The 19,438-nt window shown below is 41.1% G+C and overlaps 1 long non-coding RNA gene across 2 annotated transcripts; it reads left to right on the top strand.

Annotated features, from left to right (window-relative positions):
- The first annotated feature begins 581 nt into the window (after positions 1 to 581).
- Positions 582 to 18,349, top strand: LOC126639964 (uncharacterized). Of its 2 annotated transcripts, none has more exons than XR_007628914.1 (4): positions 582 to 677; positions 6,340 to 6,425; positions 8,981 to 9,089; positions 16,193 to 18,349. It is a non-coding gene; the product is annotated as an uncharacterized LOC126639964 (long non-coding RNA). The 2 variants fall into 2 exon arrangements; XR_007628913.1 differs by lacking the exon at positions 16,193 to 18,349 and adding an exon at positions 12,259 to 12,452.
- Positions 18,350 to 19,438: the final 1,089 nt, after the last annotated feature.

Genomic DNA, 19,438 nt, shown 5'->3' with positions numbered 1-19,438 from the left:
GCCGGCTCAGCAGCAGCACAAGAGTGCAGCGTTGTATATATGTACAGTTCCCTGGGCTTCACACCCATGGGCATGGAACAGCGCGAGGTGAGGAGTGAACTACAGGGGCGTTTCAGTAGGGTTGTGCCGCTGCGCTGATTAACTCGCCAAAAAGGCAAAGCCCTGTTTCCGTGCTGTAAGATGCAGACCTTTCTTCTTTTCGCCCCCCCTCCCTTGCCATTTGAAACAGAACCCACCTCAGAATTTGCCCAGCAGCTTTTCCTTCCTGCGTGGCCCTGCCCTGCGTCTGTCTGCAGTCAGCCCCGGGCCGCCTCTGGCCGAGCTGTATCGCTCACCCGTCCTGGGTTCGGATTTTTCGTCTCCTTTTATTACCGACCTTCACGACGTCTTCCCCGGGATTCCCTCTGTCCGCAGTCCTACCGTAGCTGCTGCTCTCTCCTACAGTCTGTCTGCTCTGCCCCTGACCCCCGCTCCTGGCCCGACTCCAAATCTCCCCTGACTAGTTTAAAGAATTATTTGCATACACTAATACTGCATTGGGTTTAAGTCGAGTGCTGTCTTTTTTTATTTGTTTATTTTTTCCTAGTTAAGCATTCATACTATCTCATGACATCTCAGAATTCTCTGGAACTGGAGTTAATCCTGTGCTTGTGACTGCTGGTTCTTCCATTAAGCTGGTATGAAACCTGAAAACTTAATCTGGAAAAAGGTTATTAATCACCCAACCCGCATTTAACATGTGCAAAGATAGTAAAATGAATAAAATGTACCACACTTTTCCTGCAGGATTTGCAATGTACCATCTGTTAAAGACTTGCACGTATACTTACCTTTATTTATGTGCATAGTTCCGTTTAAGTCAATAGGACTACTTCCAGTACATCAAATTAAAAGTAAATACGAGTCATTCCATGGTGAGATACTTAATCTGAAATGACAGAATAGGCAATTACAACAAACAGGGAGGGAAAGTGGAAAATAAGGGTAACAACAATGAGATTATACTGGAATTTTGGCACGTTGCATACAAACCATGTCAGTTCCTTGTTTGCTTGTAAAAGCCAGCAGGTAGGTGAGTTGTTTAGGCTAAGGTACAACAAATGTACATAGCACTTAAGGCATGTAAGTGGTGCCATTGTATTCAACTGGGTAAGATATGCAGAAATATATCACATAAACTACTTGCAGGGTGAAGTCTTGTCTACTTTGTTATGTATGGGATTTGATACAGAGAAAGGGAATTAGTTCATAAAATTAAGGGAGAAAAAGGAAAGGCAAGAAGGGAAGTGCATGAAACAAAAGGATTAGCGTATAGAATAGCATGGTAGGATAGTGAACAAATTTTTACTGGAATAGAAACAGCAAACCATTTATCAACTCAGATGGGCAGCTACCAATGAAACAGAAACCAGCAATAAGAAATGCAAAGCAATGCAGTAATGTGTTACTTTTTAAATGCCCAGAGGGATTTAGCAAATTGGTACAAATGTTCTGAAATCTCTTGTCTAATGCTGGAGAACGGGAGGGGATGGGAGTCCAGGTGTTTTAAAGTTCTGCACTGGGAGATTGAGCAGCCACTGTGGTGGTCAGGTGTTTTTTCCTTGAAGCTGATGAGGGACAAAGCAAACCTCCAGCCAGCCACCCTCCTGAAAGCTTGGCAACAGAGAGCCTGGAGGCAAGTAGGTGCTTTTCATCAGAAGTATTCAAAATAGTTAACAAAATACAGAAAGCACAGGGAGGGAAGAGAATCTTTTCAGCACAAGCTGACAGTAGTTTGTTTTGGTATATAGGGAAGATATGTTTGTTTGCTTGATTACTTGGTTATTATTATACACAATGCAAAAACGGTGTTAAGGAAAAGGGGGGGCTGCTCAAACTATGTAACAGAGGAAACACCTCATGCACGCTGCTTTTGGTGAGACATACAAGATTCAGGACAGCACACAAGCCTGTCTTTCCAAAATACTGTCCTGACAACATCTAGGATTTAAACTTTCTGGGTATTTAATTCAGCTGCTGGCAGAAAAGTACAAAGTAGTATGTCAGAATACAAAAATACTGCCCTCCAAACAAAGTGTCTGTTATGTTCTAAGGAGACATAAGCACACACAATGTGCTGTCAAATGGGGAAGGGCAAAAATCATATCAGCATGAAGAGAGGTGAGCAGACAGGGCTGAGGAAGGAAAGTGCTTTTTCTCTCAATGGTAAGGAATGGAGAAAGGGTATGACATGAACAACTTCATCTTAATTTTGTGTATCCTTCTCATAATCTGTGTATGGACTGCTGGCCTCAGTGGAGTTTCAATATTTACACATGAAACACTGATATTATGTATAAAACACTGCTATCTCATATGGTACTGTAAAATCCAGTGCCTTGGGCCAGAATTTAATGTGTTGGTGGTCTTTTCTGTAAACTTATGTTGGAAGAGTATCAAATATGATGAGTAGGTGTTTCCATGTCTCTGATCCCACATCTGAGTCTTCCTTAGAAATCTTTATCTGAGTATTCAACCATCATCTTCAACGTAAAATTGGCAAAGCCAGACTCTATTTTTGTATAGGTAATTTTATATTTCCTGCAGCCTCTGTCATCATCTGGTCTCCAGGCCATCATTTTTAGGGGAAAAACTTATCCCCAACCTTTCCCCTTCTGACACATACATTTGTGTCCTTGACCTTTCTTTCATCTTGTTCTGAAGAACACCTTTTGTTGGAGGATTCACCACTCTCCTATGTTTTCCAGCTCAACTGTCTCACTGATTTATTTTTTTTTCCTGGAGAGTTTATTTTTAGCAGCCCTGATTTTACTGATCTGTCTTACAGTGTTGCCCCACAGATGGCTGCATTTGCACAAAAAGCATAGCAGAAGATTGATGTGGCAGCAGGAAAAAGTGGCATAGGGAAGGAAGGGAACTGTCTAGATCAATTTTGCTGCTGGAAAAAATGTAGTATGGAAATGCATTCTGACTTGCAACTAAGGAAAAAAGGATAAAAGCCTTTAATGAATTAAAATATCTGCAATACCCATTGATGGCAAAACATGTCTTTAAATTGGGCATACAAAAATAGGCAATACTAATAAATATCTCTATATCCCTGATAGGCATTGTATATTATTGTGTATATCTAAGAGACAAATTGCATGGGACAGGAATAAGTGTTGAATACCATCAGGTTTCTGTTTACCCATTGTGAAAGATTATTTGCCATGCACTGATTGCCATCAATTGTATTGAGTGCAGTAGATAAAAAAAAAAAAATTAATACAGATGTACCATGATGACAAGGCTAGGATAATGGATTAGTGTCGAATAGAGTTATCTAATGTAGATGCAGTTACAAAGTGGAAAGGTACCAGTAAACAGTGTGCAGTCTGAACACTTTCCAAATTTTTTGGCATGTCATAAAACATTAAAGGTGAAGACTTCCATAGCCATTTCAAACGTCTCAGATATCCTAGAGTTACGTCATCTGATCTAATCAGTTTCTGTAGTAGTCAATAAAGAAAAAGCAAAGGTAGAAAATTTACAATATATGGAACTACAGTCTCCAGAACATGCCTACTGCATTAAAGAAAACATCTTTAAATAAATTAAATAAGTTTATTTCTGGCCCCAGTGACAGAGAATAGAAATAGTTTGAGAAATCTGTGTGCCTGAATCAAAAAATGTTGCTCCTAAACATATATCAGATGTCACTCAACTTACAAGTCTCCAGAAGTCTGAGAAAGACTGCTCTATGAGCTTAACATTTCTCAAATGCCTAAAACTCTATTCCTAAATGTAATGTTTAAATTCTGGAGTTGAGGAGTTACAGGATGCAGAAGTGATACCTGTGTATTTTCTTGGAGTTAGGTGTCCTAACTTTTAAAAAGTCTATTGGTTATCACTCAGTATCCCTAGCGAAACTTCAATTTATTAGAAAAATAAATGAAAATCAACTAAGAGTTATACTGTGAAAAGCAGCAGACTATCATTTCTGTTGCACAACACTGTCTCTATTCTAGTCCCCTGAACTTTTCTCCTCTATTAGTCAGAACAGTCTGAAACTTCTGTTTTTCTGGGTTGAGAAGTTAGTTATATGCTTACTCTCTGCCCAAAGGTGAAATGTTTCTGGAAAACTTGAGCAAGACTGTTTTTGCTCATTTTAAGTGTGAGAACAGTGGGGTAGGGGGAAATGTTGCATAAAGGTAAAAGTGCTTGAGGGTTTTCTAAATAACTTTTTCATCATGATGAGATGTGAAGAGATTAAAGTCATGGTGGGAATAACCATGCTCCAGAAAGACCTACACTTTTTCTGAAGTTGGTCTCAAATCATTCAGAGGCTCCTTCAAGCAGTATATACAGTCCATCTTCAGCAGAGCCAGAGAGCATTTAGACTTTCCCTTCCCTGCTCTCTGGCTCTACAGGGCAGGACTTGGCAGCAAGGACCTGTCCCCATCACCCAGCCCTGAGCCAGACAGCTGGAGGACACTGGGACAACCCCAGCCCTGGACAGCCCCAGCCCTGGACAGTCCCAGCCTGTGTATCGGGCCCTTCCCTAGGGATTGGCTGAGGCCAGGCTGGGACATTAACCCACAGGTGTGCCTGGCTCGGTGGGATCCATCACTGAGACAGGGGCTGATGGCTCCAGGGGTTTGAAATTGTGTTCTGGGCTATGGGCAGGGACCTCAGGGTCCCAACACATCCTTATGGAGAGACTCCATGTGGCTTTGCCATGGCTGACATAAAGAGGAGCTCACTGAAGCTGAGCTCTGGCAGGAGCATTGCTGTGTGCAGTCACATCGGAGGTGGAAAAGGACAGTTAGGGAGGAGTGGTTGCCTTTAGCCCCTGCTTAGAGGGCACGTGATTTCTGATGCAATGGCTAAGGCTGTGGGAGCCAGCAGCAAGCAGCAATAAGACACAGAACCTCTGTGCACGGAGAGCTTTCCAGAAGTGTGTCAACCCTCCTGGCTTCACTGGGGCAAACAGGCCATTTGTAGGGTAGAGTCACTGGGTCTGCATGGGGAGCTGCAAACACAGCTCTGCCCAGGTTGTCTGGCAATTCCGGCTTGCAATAAAATATTCTGCAGCCACTGCCAAGGGCTAGTAATAGCAATTTCCATGGTCAGGAGCACCTAACTTGAATAATCTCTGAAACACTTCCCAAGACTTCAAGCCTCTTTTGGGGCACAAACAGTGCCATGAGTTTACCCAGGAACAGGACATAATTAAATCTTTGACAGAGAGCTCTAAATAGTTTTGATTCCTGGTAGGCAGCATAGCAGGACGTGCCTAGATGGGCCACGATGCAACGTGACTGGAAGATAATTGCTGGTCTCAAATGTGCCTTCCACGTGCAAAAGAAGTATCTGGAGCAGCCAAAGGTTTTCAGTCTAGCCACTGCTCAGGCTACAGAAAAGAACTGTCAATAAAGACCATTGAGGTATTTCCCCAAACCTTTGACAGAATTTAGCTTCTGTCTACCAAGCTCCTTCATCCTGCAGCCTAAGCTGGTGCTCACAGAAATGCACTTTTATCTGAGGCTGACCCCTAGTTCCTGACACCCCTTGCAGATATTTGGGCAGTTGGCTTTGGAGAGCTGCTCCTGATTCTGCTCCCAGTAATGCTCCCAGAATGCAATCTGCAAGGGGTTGAGCCAGGACTCTGCATCCATACACGAGGTTGCTGTGCCAACAGCAGATATCTTCAGAAGCCATGTTCCAATGAGGACCTCAAGGACATCACAGCAGAGGAATGGCAACAGGGCTATCTCCAACAGTACTATTATGGGGGGCAGATCCAGCCCTGATGGGAATTTTTTCTCATATGTATAAGAAAGGAAACTGAACTGGCAAATGAAGCTGCGAAATAGGTCTCCTAGGGAAGTGGTAGAGTCACCATCCTGGAACATGGTTTAGTGGGGGAATTGGCAATTCTAGGTTAACAGCTGGACTCAGTGATCTTAGAGATCTTTTCCAACATAAATGATTCTATGATTCTATTATCTGTGAAGTGTTTGGGCTGAGTCTTCAAGGGCAGCCCCTGTGAGCTTCAGGCCTGGAGAGAGAAGGAAGGGAGCACTTCCCACGAACTTCTTCCTTCCAGGTTCCATAGCAGTCAGCCTGCACACTTAGAGGGTTTGTGAGGGGTGAGAAGGCCACAGGAGCTTTGTGGGAGTCCTTTCTTCTTTTAGTTTGCTTGAAAACCAACTTGCTTGATGGGTAAAGGGGCATTTTGAATAGCTTTTTTCAACCTATTAATATTTGTTTTGGAATCTGAAGTACTTCTCTCTACTTTCCAGCTCCTCTCTGTATTCTTGAAGCCTTTGACAACTCAATTTTCTGTCTCCACAGAGATGAGCCAGACACCTTTACTCAGTGAAAGAACTCATGGGTTCTGGACCTATGAAAGGCAAGAAGTGAATCCACTGGGTTCATTGGTAAGGTCTAGGGTTTTTGATATCCATTAGCCATTTAACTACACAGTTGGCAGAACATTCCTGGGAATGTCTCAGATTGGCTACACACCATGGTATCTGGGAGATACCATGCTGATTGTGCTGATTGTTAAGAATGGGCAATGAGTCTTTATCCATAACATCTTCCAACCCTCTGGATTGCCAACAACCTTCTGAATTATCTATGAGATGGTCCTCTGAACCACATCTTGCAGAGTCTTTTCCAGTTCAATCTTTTTGTTATCCTAAAAAACATGGGACTAGAGAACATGTTAAACAGTTGGTACACAGGGAACTTTATGTGCATTTGCATTAATGGCAAAGTGAAGAAAATGGTGTAACATGTTTTCTTCTCCCTACTGTCCAACAAGGTCCCCAGGAGCTGGTCTTCTATCCAGCTTCACCTTTACCATGCTTGAAGTGGAGTGGTACAGGCTCTTGGATGGTGTGCTGACTGTGCCTGTCCTTCTCAAGAAGAAAACAGAATCGATTTAAAATATGTTTAACATTTGTTTGAGGCCACAGTTTTTAATTTGTAGAACCATGTGTTTTGAGTTAGCCTTTTGCCTTTTTTTTCATGCTAGAATTTGCCTACTGTACCAAGTAATCAAGTCAGGAATCAGAGGATTTGGCTTCTCTGAGGACTGTGTCTGCCTCAAATTCTGCAGAAGATACTGTGTGTGTTGGTGTTGCTTCCTTTTTTTTTTTTCCCCTTGGCTTGTCTTCACAGGGTTCTTTCCCTTGATTCCTTTCTATTTTTGCATTAGATCAGAGAAACACATGACACCTAAAACTTCACTCACTGTACCCCCTGCTCCACCCCCTGCACTCAATTCTGTCCAAGATATACGGACAGAGATTTCCTCTCACCCCAAGGGTAATGAGTCACAAAGTCTGGATGATTAGAAGGAAGGGTTAGGGTTTCACCTGCCTTTTGGGAGATCATTTTCTCCCTCAGATACCATTTCTAATCCTACACTCACTGCAGATTGCACTCTATCACAAGACTGGCAAAAGTGACTCCTCTCTATGCAGTGCTATGCATTGCTTTATGGAAGGTGTTTCTGCACCACTTGTATCCCTACCGTGTTGGAACTGACACTTGACGTTGAAACTTGTGTAATATTTATTGATTTTTTTTTTGTTTCAAGTTTCGATAAAGTTTAACCACTGAGATAGTCCCGGTTTCTGTTTGAGGCAACAAAAGGGTAGCCATAGTGCTCAGTGAGCAGGCTCTCTGATACTGTGTGGTTTATCTGTAGTGCAGGCTATGTAGATACATTTGGGCTAGCTCTGCATGGGTTCATCTGGCTGTGCAAGCACAGAGCCCAGTGAAAAACAACAGCTCACCAGCCTTTCAGGCTGTGAATTCCTCTGTGCTGTTTGCAGCCTTAGTGCTGACACTGAGTTGGTTGAGATCTTGAGATCCTTCTCTTGCCACTGCTGCTTGATTTTTTTTTTTTGTCCTTCGCTTCCCCAGGGACTGCTGTGATTATGATTTATTTGGTATAAAATTATGATTTATTTGGTATAAAATTATTCTCTGCAACAGTAACTGGCAACATGAATATCTGCTTTTGTGGAGGTCTTTCTGCAATGTCAGGAGTGTGTGTTTCAAGCTTTAGGTCATCCCAGTTCACCACCTAATTACCTGTTAGGTCTAGGCCATGCAATATAGAATCTGATTATTCATTATTAAACCCACATACTTAGCTGACATATAGAAAAGGCTGGATGAGTTTATGATCAATAAGGAATTCCTGTAACTACAGAGCTGTAGAATACAATAAGCAAATGCTACAATCTACTAACCACTAACCAGGGAAGAATTTGCACCTCCACATGTGTATTCAGTCTTCAGAGTAGAGCAATTCCTCTGAAGCCTCTGATAATGCCTGTTACTAGAGACAGGGCTCAGTGGAGTAATTACCTTCGTCATGACGAGAGCTACTCCAATGCCATCAATGGAAATCCTTTTCATAGTGCTGAATTACAGCTTGGCAGCAGTGATCTCATGACACACTCCTTCTGATTCCCTACCTGTGTTGTGACAAATGTTTTGCTTGGTTACATGAAAATAATATTACTGGCTAAGAGATAAACAAAATGACAATGAACCTATTTTTATGAAATCTTTGGATTCTTTGCCATCCCCTATTTGCTTTCTGTATTTTTTTTTGTTTGCCTTTTGAGGGATTCTAAATTTATTGTGACAATCTTTTCATTGCTTGCAACTTCCCATTGCTCTGGTGTGATTGCTTTCCTGTTTGCAATTTCTTTCTATGTGCTATTGGAAGCTAGAAACTAGTGTCACCAGTAACATTTTACTAGATTGTAATTGACACCAGTGAAACACCTCTCCACCCCAAAAGTGAGTTTAACATAGTTATCAAAGGTCTGGGGGGATGCTTGCTTCTTTTAGTTTTGTTGACAAAAAAGGAAAAAGTCTCTAGCTCACAAACTGGCTTCCTATCATCTGTTATAGGAATGCATGAAGGCTAATTTTTTAAATGTTTTTTTTAACTTACCATGGTAAGACAAAACACTTGGAGCCTGAGCACCTGAATTAGAACATGAAGAATGTACCATAAACTTCTGAAGAATGGAGATACTTAAGCAGTTTATAGTTTGACACTGAAGACATAGGTAAGTGTACACATTTCATCAATATATCCAAGCAGGCCATTTTCCCATGACATACTAAAGCCTCATGTCAACTAGTCTAAGAAGAAGACATATGAATCACCTTCTGGCTGCATCTATCTGTCTTCTTTCAGTGTAGAGAAAGCACAGATTATGATCTTAGATTCATCCTTACCATCTGAACAGTTAAGATTAGGTAAGATGAATTCTTCCCCCAAGTTATCCAAATATCAGAAAAGATATCAAATGTTCCTTTCTTCCTTCCTGCACAGCATTATTAAAAATCTAGATAGTGATTCTTGCATAATTATTTGGAATAATAAATGTTCATACTTAAAAGAAAAGTGCTAAGTTTAGTCAGTGCTGATAGCTTACATACCTTAATTTGCAAATAAACTCTTATTCCATTTCTTAGACCCTTAAACCAATTTTTCCACAGCTGGAGGATTTTGTCAGCTAGACCACAACAGGCAACTGGAGGGAAGCAGTGAGGGCTCTTTGCAAGGATTTTTTTTTTCTTTGCAAAGTTGTGAGGTAGCCAGTTGGTAGCTTTTATTCTTCTTTATTCCATATGAAACCTTGATTTAGTGCTTCTGCAGTACCAGGGATGTGTAAGGGTCAAGCCAAGGGGCTCTGTACAGCCAGGTCACTCAGTCATTGAGAGTGCCCCATGTGGGCTTAAAGTATGTCAGGACTAATGGAGGGTTAGAATAAGGAGAATGAGAATGTGCAAGATCACAGGTCTTTGCACCGTACTGAACTGTCATTTTTACCCTTTTCATAGAATCACCCTCAACACTGATAGGTTAAGAAGAGCCCAGAAAGGTGAACGTTAACATCCTCTCAATGCAGTGCCCATGATGACCTGCTTTCTTTTTCTTGTACTGCTAAACAAAATACAGGATTCATAAATAGAAACCCTGAATATAGACTGCAGGAGATTATTTTAGCACAGTATGAAGACATGATGCCAGTAAACCTGTAATTTGAATATATATTTTTGTTGCAAGATCTAGTGTTCTGTGTTACACAGAGACACGCAAAACCGTAACAAGGGCAATGAGGCTGTCAGCTGTGGCCATCTCAGTAGCATTGCAGAATTCTGAAGAAGATGACAAAATGCTGCATTCAGTTGAGAAATCAATTTAGACAGAATGCTTAGAGAAAATAGATTGTTATCTACAGAAAAGGGGAAGTTTAGGGCAAGGGGAACATCACTGAAGTATGTCCTGTGTTGGAGAAAAGAGAGAAGTTCCAAGCCACAAATGGAGTTGAGCTTAATCAAGTTGAGCAATTAAACTTGTTGAGCTAGTTAAATTGCAAGAAGAGTAATCCATTATACCTAAATATTAACTTTTCTGAAACTGAAAGAGATACCATCAGAATATAAGGTACTTACATACCAATGTCAAAGAAATAGTCACAATAATTCATGTATAGAACAAAGTAGCAGTACAACAAGAAAACCATATGTAATGTTTTAAAAGAAGTTTGGCAAATCTTGGGGCATCCAAACTGACTAGTGCTCTTATTGCTAAAGGAAAGCACCTACATGTACCTTCTGGGCATTTTCCATTTCAAATTCATCCTTATTGACCAAGGATGTCTTCACATTATAATGTTTCACATTTTTGGGGGGGAAATTTTTTTGATCAATAAATAGAACTGATTATTTGGTAGATATCTAATCCTAGTGCCATTCTCTAGAGCCAGGTAAATGTAAGACAGTTTAAAAATAGCTGTATGGAAGAAAACTCTTTCCTTCTCTTCTCTCATATGGACAGATAGGCTTGGAGGAGAGTGCTGATGACATTTACTTTCCTTTGGGAAATATGTGGAGCTTTTTCAACTGGCTTGGCCAGAGTGTGCTGGAGCACAGCCCTGCAATGTACCCCCAGTTCTCTGCAGGTTGCTCACTTCTTCAACTCTTAGGTCCCTACCAGTTTAATGAGATTATTTTCCCTTAGTGTTTTGCAGGCTTTTCCTGTCCCTTTTTGTTTTTCAGTGGAGTAATGATACTTACTAACATCTTGTCCAAGAAGCCAAAGACAGCTTTGAAAATATTGCATGCTGTGGGCTTTCATTTGTCTCCTGTTTGCACCTGCCTTTAGACTATTAATAGAAAATTTCAGAAAAAAACCACCATAACTTAGCACATATAATACTCTACTAAATATTTTTCCTGGCACAGCTAAAGACGATGTTTCAGTGTCAGTGCACAGAGCAAGAGTGAAACCAATTCTTTTCAATCTATCTAGAAATTTCCAACTGTGACCTATGGAGAGCTGCCTGGTGGTCCCCACAGTCTTGTCTGATCACATGTTGCTGGCTTCTTATCTTTCCCAGCTGCAAGCTTCTGCTAAAAGCAGGGTGAAAATGGTATTCCACAGAAGTAATGAATACAGCTGCCCCAGGGATATTGTGTGAATGTGTACTGGAGAAAAGATGTTCTCCACAACCCTGGAAGCAGGGGAGACAGAATTTGCAAGACAGTCTTTCTGTTGACCTGTGATCTACCATATGGAAAAGTTGAACCTTTCAGTGGGCTTTTCAATCCTAGTTTGGTTAACCTCTCATAGTCATTCTTTGCTCTCATCTTCCTCCCTTCAGTTACAATACACTGTCATAAAGTACTTTTCCTCCAAATCTAGATCCCTGGAATGCATGTGTAGGATAAGATCCTTAGCTCCTGAGGATAAGGATCTTATCCCATTACTCTGCCAATGCAGGGATTTTTAATAGTCCTACTCTTAATCTAATTAGTTCTTCAGTCCAGTTTAAAATTTTCTCAGTCGATGCAGAATTCAAACAGAACTGTAGGCTGTATGAATAAGCCTAGCCAAATGGGAATTGGCTCTGACTAAAGGTCAGGTTTGGCCTCTGAAGAACTGTGTAGTAATGAGTGTTTGGTTCCCTTGAAAATTGCAATTGTATGGAAATGTCACAAGAATACATGTATCTTTATTTAAAGAACTGGGTTTCTTTTCCTTTGGGTTGCTTAAAGCCACATGACTGAGGTATTTTACAGTACAGCTGTTACAGATGGCTCTGATATAATCTCATTTACAATGAAAGAGAGGTATGGAAAGTAAGAGATCTTCAGATAAGAGAAAACTCTGTTAAAACTGTGCTTAGGCTCATTTTTTGTTGCTTTTTTTGTTTTGTTTTTCAGAAGAAGACTAGGGTCAAATCCTGCCCTCCCACCGAGACCACACTGCAGCCTGGAGAGCTGAGGGGCTCAGCTTGCCTCCACACACAGCCCTCTGAGGGGCTGCCTGGGGCTCAGACTCCTGACACCCCTCTCACTGAGCACTGAACTCAGAGAGATCCCCTTCCATACTACAGCCCCTTTCATGCTACTCAGACAGTGTCCCACACTAAATTCAAGAACTAAATTCAAGATCCTATTTAATGAAATTCTCTCTGTGTTTATCTTCCTCTCTGGAACAAATACTGACCCCGGTATGTCCTTAGGGCTACAAGAGGTTTATTTTATCTAAAATAAAACAGAGAAGAGAGACTCAAGTACCTACTATCGATCAGCAAATAGCTTTTATTCCAAGAGAAAACATGATGTGAAAAAGTACGCTTCAGAGAAAGGACTGCAGAGGTGTATCAGTGGGTGTTCACACTCAGCATGGTATTTACTGTACCCTTTTGACAATTACCACCTCCTGACATAACCCAGGGCTGCTGAGCTGGTACAGTGGCTCTCCCACCACAGAGGATGCCAGTGAGATTCAATGTACCACTGAAGGGGCAATGTCTGTGTGATGCACTGCCAGAGCAGAGCTGTGGCCAGCCTCAGCCTTGTCTCAGCACTGCTCTTCTCTCTCATCCCAGCATCATTCTCTCTCCAGAGCATAATCCCAACTTCTTGCTGGTTCTGAGCAGCAGATACTTATGATGCCAGCCCAAATACTTGCTAACAGTGTGAGCAGGTCCTATGAAACAGTCCTAGCTCCAGTGAAGGACACGTAGGACACCTTACTGCAGTTACAGCTTCTCCTTGTAAATGGCTGTGTAGAGAGGAACCTTTTGGAAAGGAAATGAAAGTAGCAAGGTGGATGGCTGGGGAGAGATTCTGGGGTCAGATAGGGAGATTTATGGCATATTATGTTCTAGGAAGAATGTAATCAAAACTTCTGGGAGGGAGCATGCTTCTGGCATATTGTTCTCTTCCTCCAAAATGTGACTGTGTGGACACAACAGGATTCAGTGAACAGCTCTGCTTATTGTGTGACTTATTTCAGCCCAGCACAGATTCGGGGTAGAATTACCTAAACACTCAATATTCTCATTTTGAAATATGCTTTTAATTCCAGAACCATAAAGACTGGAGATTTGACAGTTTTGAAAATAAAAGAGAACAGTAAATAACTTGCAGACAAATATAATAAGTTTTTGCAGAAGGTTATAGACAATTTTCTGACTACAGTTAAGCTGTAATGAATGTAGAAAATCTCACACCGGCAGGCAAAAAAGGGAGGAGGAAGAAAAACCCCCAAACCCTATTTACTTTCAAAGGCCTGTTGGCAACTAATACAAGATCAAAATTTAAGATTTGAAAAACAGGACATTTTACCAAGCGAAATCTAATGAAGCTGATTTTTAAACAACTTAGCACAATTACATTGATTGCAAGAGCAATTTGGGTAATTACATGTGGAAATGACCATAATTAACCAGAAATGAGCAAGAACCTTGCAAATGTTCCCATATACAAGATTTTCTTCATCTTTCTATGAGATGTTCAGTGCTCAGTACAAGCTCCTTTCTTTAAGCCAGTGAAAAAGTGTGGTGCCATATGTTCATGAAGGATGTCTCATAATCTGGATACCCAAAAACTTTGGGGACAGTTCTGAATCTTTACATGTGGCCGTTGGGATTTTTTGGGGAAAGACCCGAGTCTGGTGCTACAGTAGCAGTGCCTAAGACATAGGGAGCTGCATTTTGTTGTGCAAATGTGGAGGGGGAGGAATAGTGCACTTTGTATAGAAGTTCTGCCTGGCATCATGTCAAAAAGTTAATTTCAGTATGGTCAGAAGAACAAAGAACAATTTTAGGAAGGGTTTGATATTTTATTCATATTTAGATTAAGTCCAGAGAGATGATGAGAATGTTAATTGGTCTCCCTGAAGAGACAGATGTTCTCACCAACTAGAAAAATCAACTGAAGCAATTGGGTCTCTTTTCTTCATTATTCATTTTTTCCCTTTTAATCTCCACTATGCAAAGCTAGAGAGAAGCTGAAGAAAGCCAGGCCAAATGGCAAGAAAATGAGCACATGAACAGCAGAGACTTTAACTGATGAAGAGATTTGTGAACAGCAGGGACAATAGTCAAAGCAGGTCCTATCCTTCTGAATAGAAATGAGTTTGCTAGGACCTTTCATAATTGTGTATGACCTGTTATTGTTGTTATCATTATAGATCTCTAGAGAAAGAGGAAAGTAGATGATGGAAATTTATAGCAACTTTAGAGATAAAATGGTGACTCTGTAGGAACTTTTGCTGTTAAAAAGCCACGTTTAATGGTTGTAAAAATCTTCACTGTTTAAACAAATGGTCCTGGTGATAAAGGCTTTCCAGCAGAATGCTCAAAATACCAGTCCGAAGTGACTATCACCATAAAACTCAGCATACTGCCAGAAGAGTTGTGGTTTTGACAAAACTCACCTCATTGTTAATCAACCTACTGAACTTTCTCTGTAAAACTCATCTACGGTCCAGCTGGAATACAATGAAATAGATTAGCTTTAAAGCTCAAACCCAGGGGTGGCAAAACCATGGGGGACTGTGCTGAAGCCCTGTTTTTCAGCTCTGACAGGCTATCTCCTAGGTTGATAGCAATTTTCCAATGTTCAGTGTTATTTCAGTTGGCTATAGTACTCTTATTTCCTGGTGTTGTTCCATCTCTGTTAATGTTTTATATCTGTTTTCTACTGTTTTTTCCACTGAGCTCTCCTGCTTCCTTAGCAATGCTGCTAAACATGGCACAGGAGCCTAGTAAATGTTTTTGGGGACTTGACTTTGCTAGGACCTGATGCCCTGCTCTGTCCCACCATGCCTGACCTGTCCTAGTCCTGGTAGTCTGAGGAAAAAGAGTAGCCATGTCATAATGTGAAACACATCCTTTCGTTATTATACTAGAGGGCAAACCAACCCCACATGAGTAGGGTGAGTAGTAACACTACCTTCTCTTGTCATCTTAAGGTAAAGAAATCATGGACAAGGGAAAGAATGAGGCAGGAGAGTTGCTGCCCTTCCTGCTCATGGCTGAATTGTTGCAGAATGGCATCAGTGAAAGCAGAGCAGTTTGCAAGGGGCTGAGAAGAATGCCATCTCTGATTAGCCTGCCCTAAGCAGTGGGGGGTAGTGGCTATCTGGCCAAACAGGGCTCCACCAGGAGACAAATCCTTGTTTATCTGGGGCAATGGCGTGACTGCTTGTCTTTGGTGAGTTTTTTCTGCAGTTCAGCTCTCCTGCCCAATAAACTCCTGTTTGGTCAAGTCCATCTGTTTGATTTTCCTTTGAAGATGTGACATGCTGGGCATTTGGGTAGGTTGAGCATGGTTTCCCCCAGAGGTTGGCTGGAGGCTTGAGCTGATGTTTCCTTTATCAGAATGGAGAGTGAGCCTGGCAGATGGGTAACATGATGCTAGTCTCAGAGATGGAAACATTTCCAAAAGAATTGCATGTGGTGGGAGACTGTGTTTGATGGTGTCACAAGCTCAAGCCAGTAATTTATCCTTGTCCTGTCCTCTTCTTTCCTATTCTACCCTGCTTCTTATGTTGTAGCTAACAGCACAGTTTCTGAAGAGGCAGAAAAATACAGCACTGTTTGAGTGAGGAAGCAGTAAATTCCCCTGTGTATGTCTTGAGCTGTGATGATCCACAGACCAGTATAAATTTGGGCTTAATTTAGTTCTGGCTTCTGCTGTCAAAGGAATGAGTTCAACTAAATTTTTTCACCTCAGTAGGACATGATACCAGATGAGAGTTGTCTATGGATGCCACTGAAATGTACAATAAACTGGGATATAATATTCTGATCTAAGTAAAAAAATATTAATTTAACAGGCAATGCTTTGTTTGTCATTTCAGGAAATGAGTGGATCAGAGCTTCATCTGGCCGGTGACTGCATGACTCCATCAAAGAGCCATTATGGCACATACCAAGAAAGGGGCTGGCTTCAGGGCTAAGATTACTATGGGTCCATATTATCTATTCTTACTTTGCAAATGAAATGAGTCTGCTTGTAAAGTAAATATCCATCATGTTCCATGAAAGAGTTGGGAAGCAGTGATGCCTGTCTGAAATGAGCCCCAATGTAGCTCAGTTTCATATGTAGGTGTCAATAGCTCTTTTATGGGCTGCTTGGGATACATCAGATGTATATCAGATATAATTATCCTCTTTTGTTAAAGTGCCACTGAGTCTGGCCCAGTTTAAAACTCAGCCCCTGCCTAGTCTAGGGTGATAATTTTCGTCACTTCCTTTGGCCAACTTTCATAACCTGGAGAGGTTCAATTGCAGTTAGCTGCAATAGTGTAAAATTAATAACTTTTGTATATTCCTGTGCTGTAAGCACTGGATGCAGCTACTGTGCTGTAATATTAGATTAAACTGAGTACATTATTAGCTTTATCAATGATTCATTACAACCTTAATGCCAACCGAAAGGACACAGAGTACCCATTTACCAGTGTACCTCTGGCAAACACTGCAACGCATACAGGTGCTTTCTTTGGAAGAGCCTTTATCAAGGGTATAAAGTAATAGAAATTTTCTGAGTTCAGTACATGTGTTTCAAGTATATTATATCAGAAATAGGAAAAAAAACCCTGCATTTAACTTCAGACTTAAAGCAAGGTGCTTAAGATGAGACTCTGAGCCATGTATTCCAGGAAGCCAGGTTTAATACAAAATCTGTGTGACAGCAGACAACTGTAGACTGAGAACTAGACCATTTGTAACACTGATTGATCACTGTGCTCATGTCAGTGTCTGTGAAGGCTGGAGCCACTGAATGTGACTGTGAAATAAGCTTGAATATAGAAACAGAGACTCTCAAAGACTCACAGAGGCACATGGTATGTGAGCAATTGCCTCCTCTTAGCCATCCCCTTCATGTCTTCCCCCATGTTTTGGAAGGTGTTGTCTCCCTGATTCATTGATCCATCCATTTCCTCCACAGAAAAGTCATTCCTCTTTCACTCACCCCTTCACAGCAGGCCCTGAAGGAAGGGTGGGCACTTGGAGTGCTCTGAATATGTAGATGAATGCTAACCAATAACAGAATAAAACAGGGGACATTTTCCTTTCCCTTTTGGGCCAGGATGACAAGGGGTATTTCAAAGAGCTGACTTTAGCTGGTACAGATGCAATTCACAGTTTCAAGGCTTCCCAGTCCATTTGAAAGCTGAGGCATTGGCCTGTGATACGCACACTTGTCAACAACTGTATATTCACCCCTGTGGGCTTGAATCAAACCCTGCTACACCCTAGTTTGTCACCGGTATAACCACTGATTTCAGTTAAATTAGTCTTTATTTACACTGGTGAGTATGAAGAAAGGCAGGTTTGCTAAGTGCAGCAGATCACAGAAACCAGTCTTTTTCTTCAAGGGAGGCGTTAGTCACCACTGCAGGCACTTTGATTTGTTAGTCTGTACACAGTGCAAGCTTTCAAGAAAGCAAGAGTATTTATGTAGATTTCCTGGGATGTTCAGCACTCTTGTAAACCCTTGGGTTGGTTTTGGTAAGGTTCATGAAAATAGGTAATTGTCTGCTTCAAAAATGAATTAGTGGAACTCCAGAAACAGATTCCAGTGGGGGTTAGAAGCAAGGGTTGCTGTGTGTGAGACTGACAAGGAAATACCTGTGTCCCAAGAACAGCCCAAAGGTGTTTACAGGGCATCTTTGTTAGGACCTAAAGGATGGGAGTAGTGCACTTATGATAACTATTACTCACCAGTAGCCATTTGAATGTGCCTTCTAGAGCTCAAAGTCCTTCTAAGAAAATAAATAGTTATTAATGATAACAGTTATATTACTGGGGCCTTTGGAACCCTGTTGGGATCCTCTGACCCAGGACCAGGAGACTCAGTAAACCTTGGGTAAGAAAATTAAACTTTCCAGTGATTAGGTTTCACTTCACTGTAGATAAATCTGTATTTCTACTAGAAAATATTTAGGATTTAATGACTCAAAAATAACTGAAAACTACTGAATACTACTTTGGCGATTTGCAGATTACAGTAAATGACATTATATAATTAATAAATCTAAATAATCAGTGTCAGTTATTTAGTCCAAATGGACAGAATCTTATAGTGGCTCAGGTTGGCAGGGACCTCTGGAGGTCATCTGGTCCAAGCCCCCTGCTCAGCCTCAGAGCTGGTTGCCCAGGACTGTGTCCAGATGGCTTGTGAGTGTCTCCAAGGATGGGAACTCTGTAACCTCTCTGGTCAGCCTGAGCCACTGCTCAGTCACCCTTATAGTGAAAAAGTGTTTCCTTATGTTAAAACTCATACAATAAGTCTCAATTTTCATGCAGTGCACGCACAAATAATTGTGGAAACTGAAAAAATCAGGTTTTGCTCTTCTTCCTTCAAACTGAGTAAGCAAAATGGACAGTCTCTACAAAAAGACAAGTAAATAGAAGAAATTGAAAAATAATTTCCCATTAAAATGCTTCTTCTTTCAGCCAAACCTAATTAGAAAGGTAATTTCCTAGAAGCTTCCAAAAATTTTACTATTCCTTTCATATACATTTTTGCAGTATCACTGCACTTCGGTTAGGCACGGAGCATCTCCCTGAAGAAATCTGGAAGGCCTTGTCATTGATATGCCTCTCACAGCTTGCTGATGCTGTGGCAGCAGCAGGAAAACCAACCACTGTATGTTAGGCAGGCTACAAGGCAGCTGGGCAAGGCAGTGCTTCCTTAAAATATTCCAGACATACATAAATATATATATTTATATATATATTTATGTATATAGTTCCACAGATACTCCATGCATATGCATATATTAAAAATGCTGAGTATTTAAATCAGTACATATATAACATAGAGATGCAGTCTTGTGTGTGTGTGTGTATATATACACAACCATATGTGTTTAAGGTCCTTTTATTTCTCCTTTATTCCCTTTCTTCTATACTAGTCTCCTTAGATTGTAAGCTTGATGGATCAGATGCTGTGCCTGTACTGGTGCATCTTGTTTGAGGGGGAAATGAAGGTATTCCTGTAATATAAATCATGGAATTACACACAAATATTAATTTATAACCCAAAATCTGTGTCAAAGAACACTAAGGCTGCAAAATCAAGCAGCCAGAGATAG

The sequence above is a fragment of the Myiozetetes cayanensis genome, unplaced genomic scaffold, assembly GCF_022539395.1.
Source record: "Myiozetetes cayanensis isolate MyiCay16 unplaced genomic scaffold, myiCay2020 scf1, whole genome shotgun sequence".
Classification (NCBI taxonomy): domain Eukaryota; kingdom Metazoa; phylum Chordata; class Aves; order Passeriformes; family Tyrannidae; genus Myiozetetes; species Myiozetetes cayanensis.
This window is presented reverse-complemented; position numbering and strand designations above follow the sequence as displayed.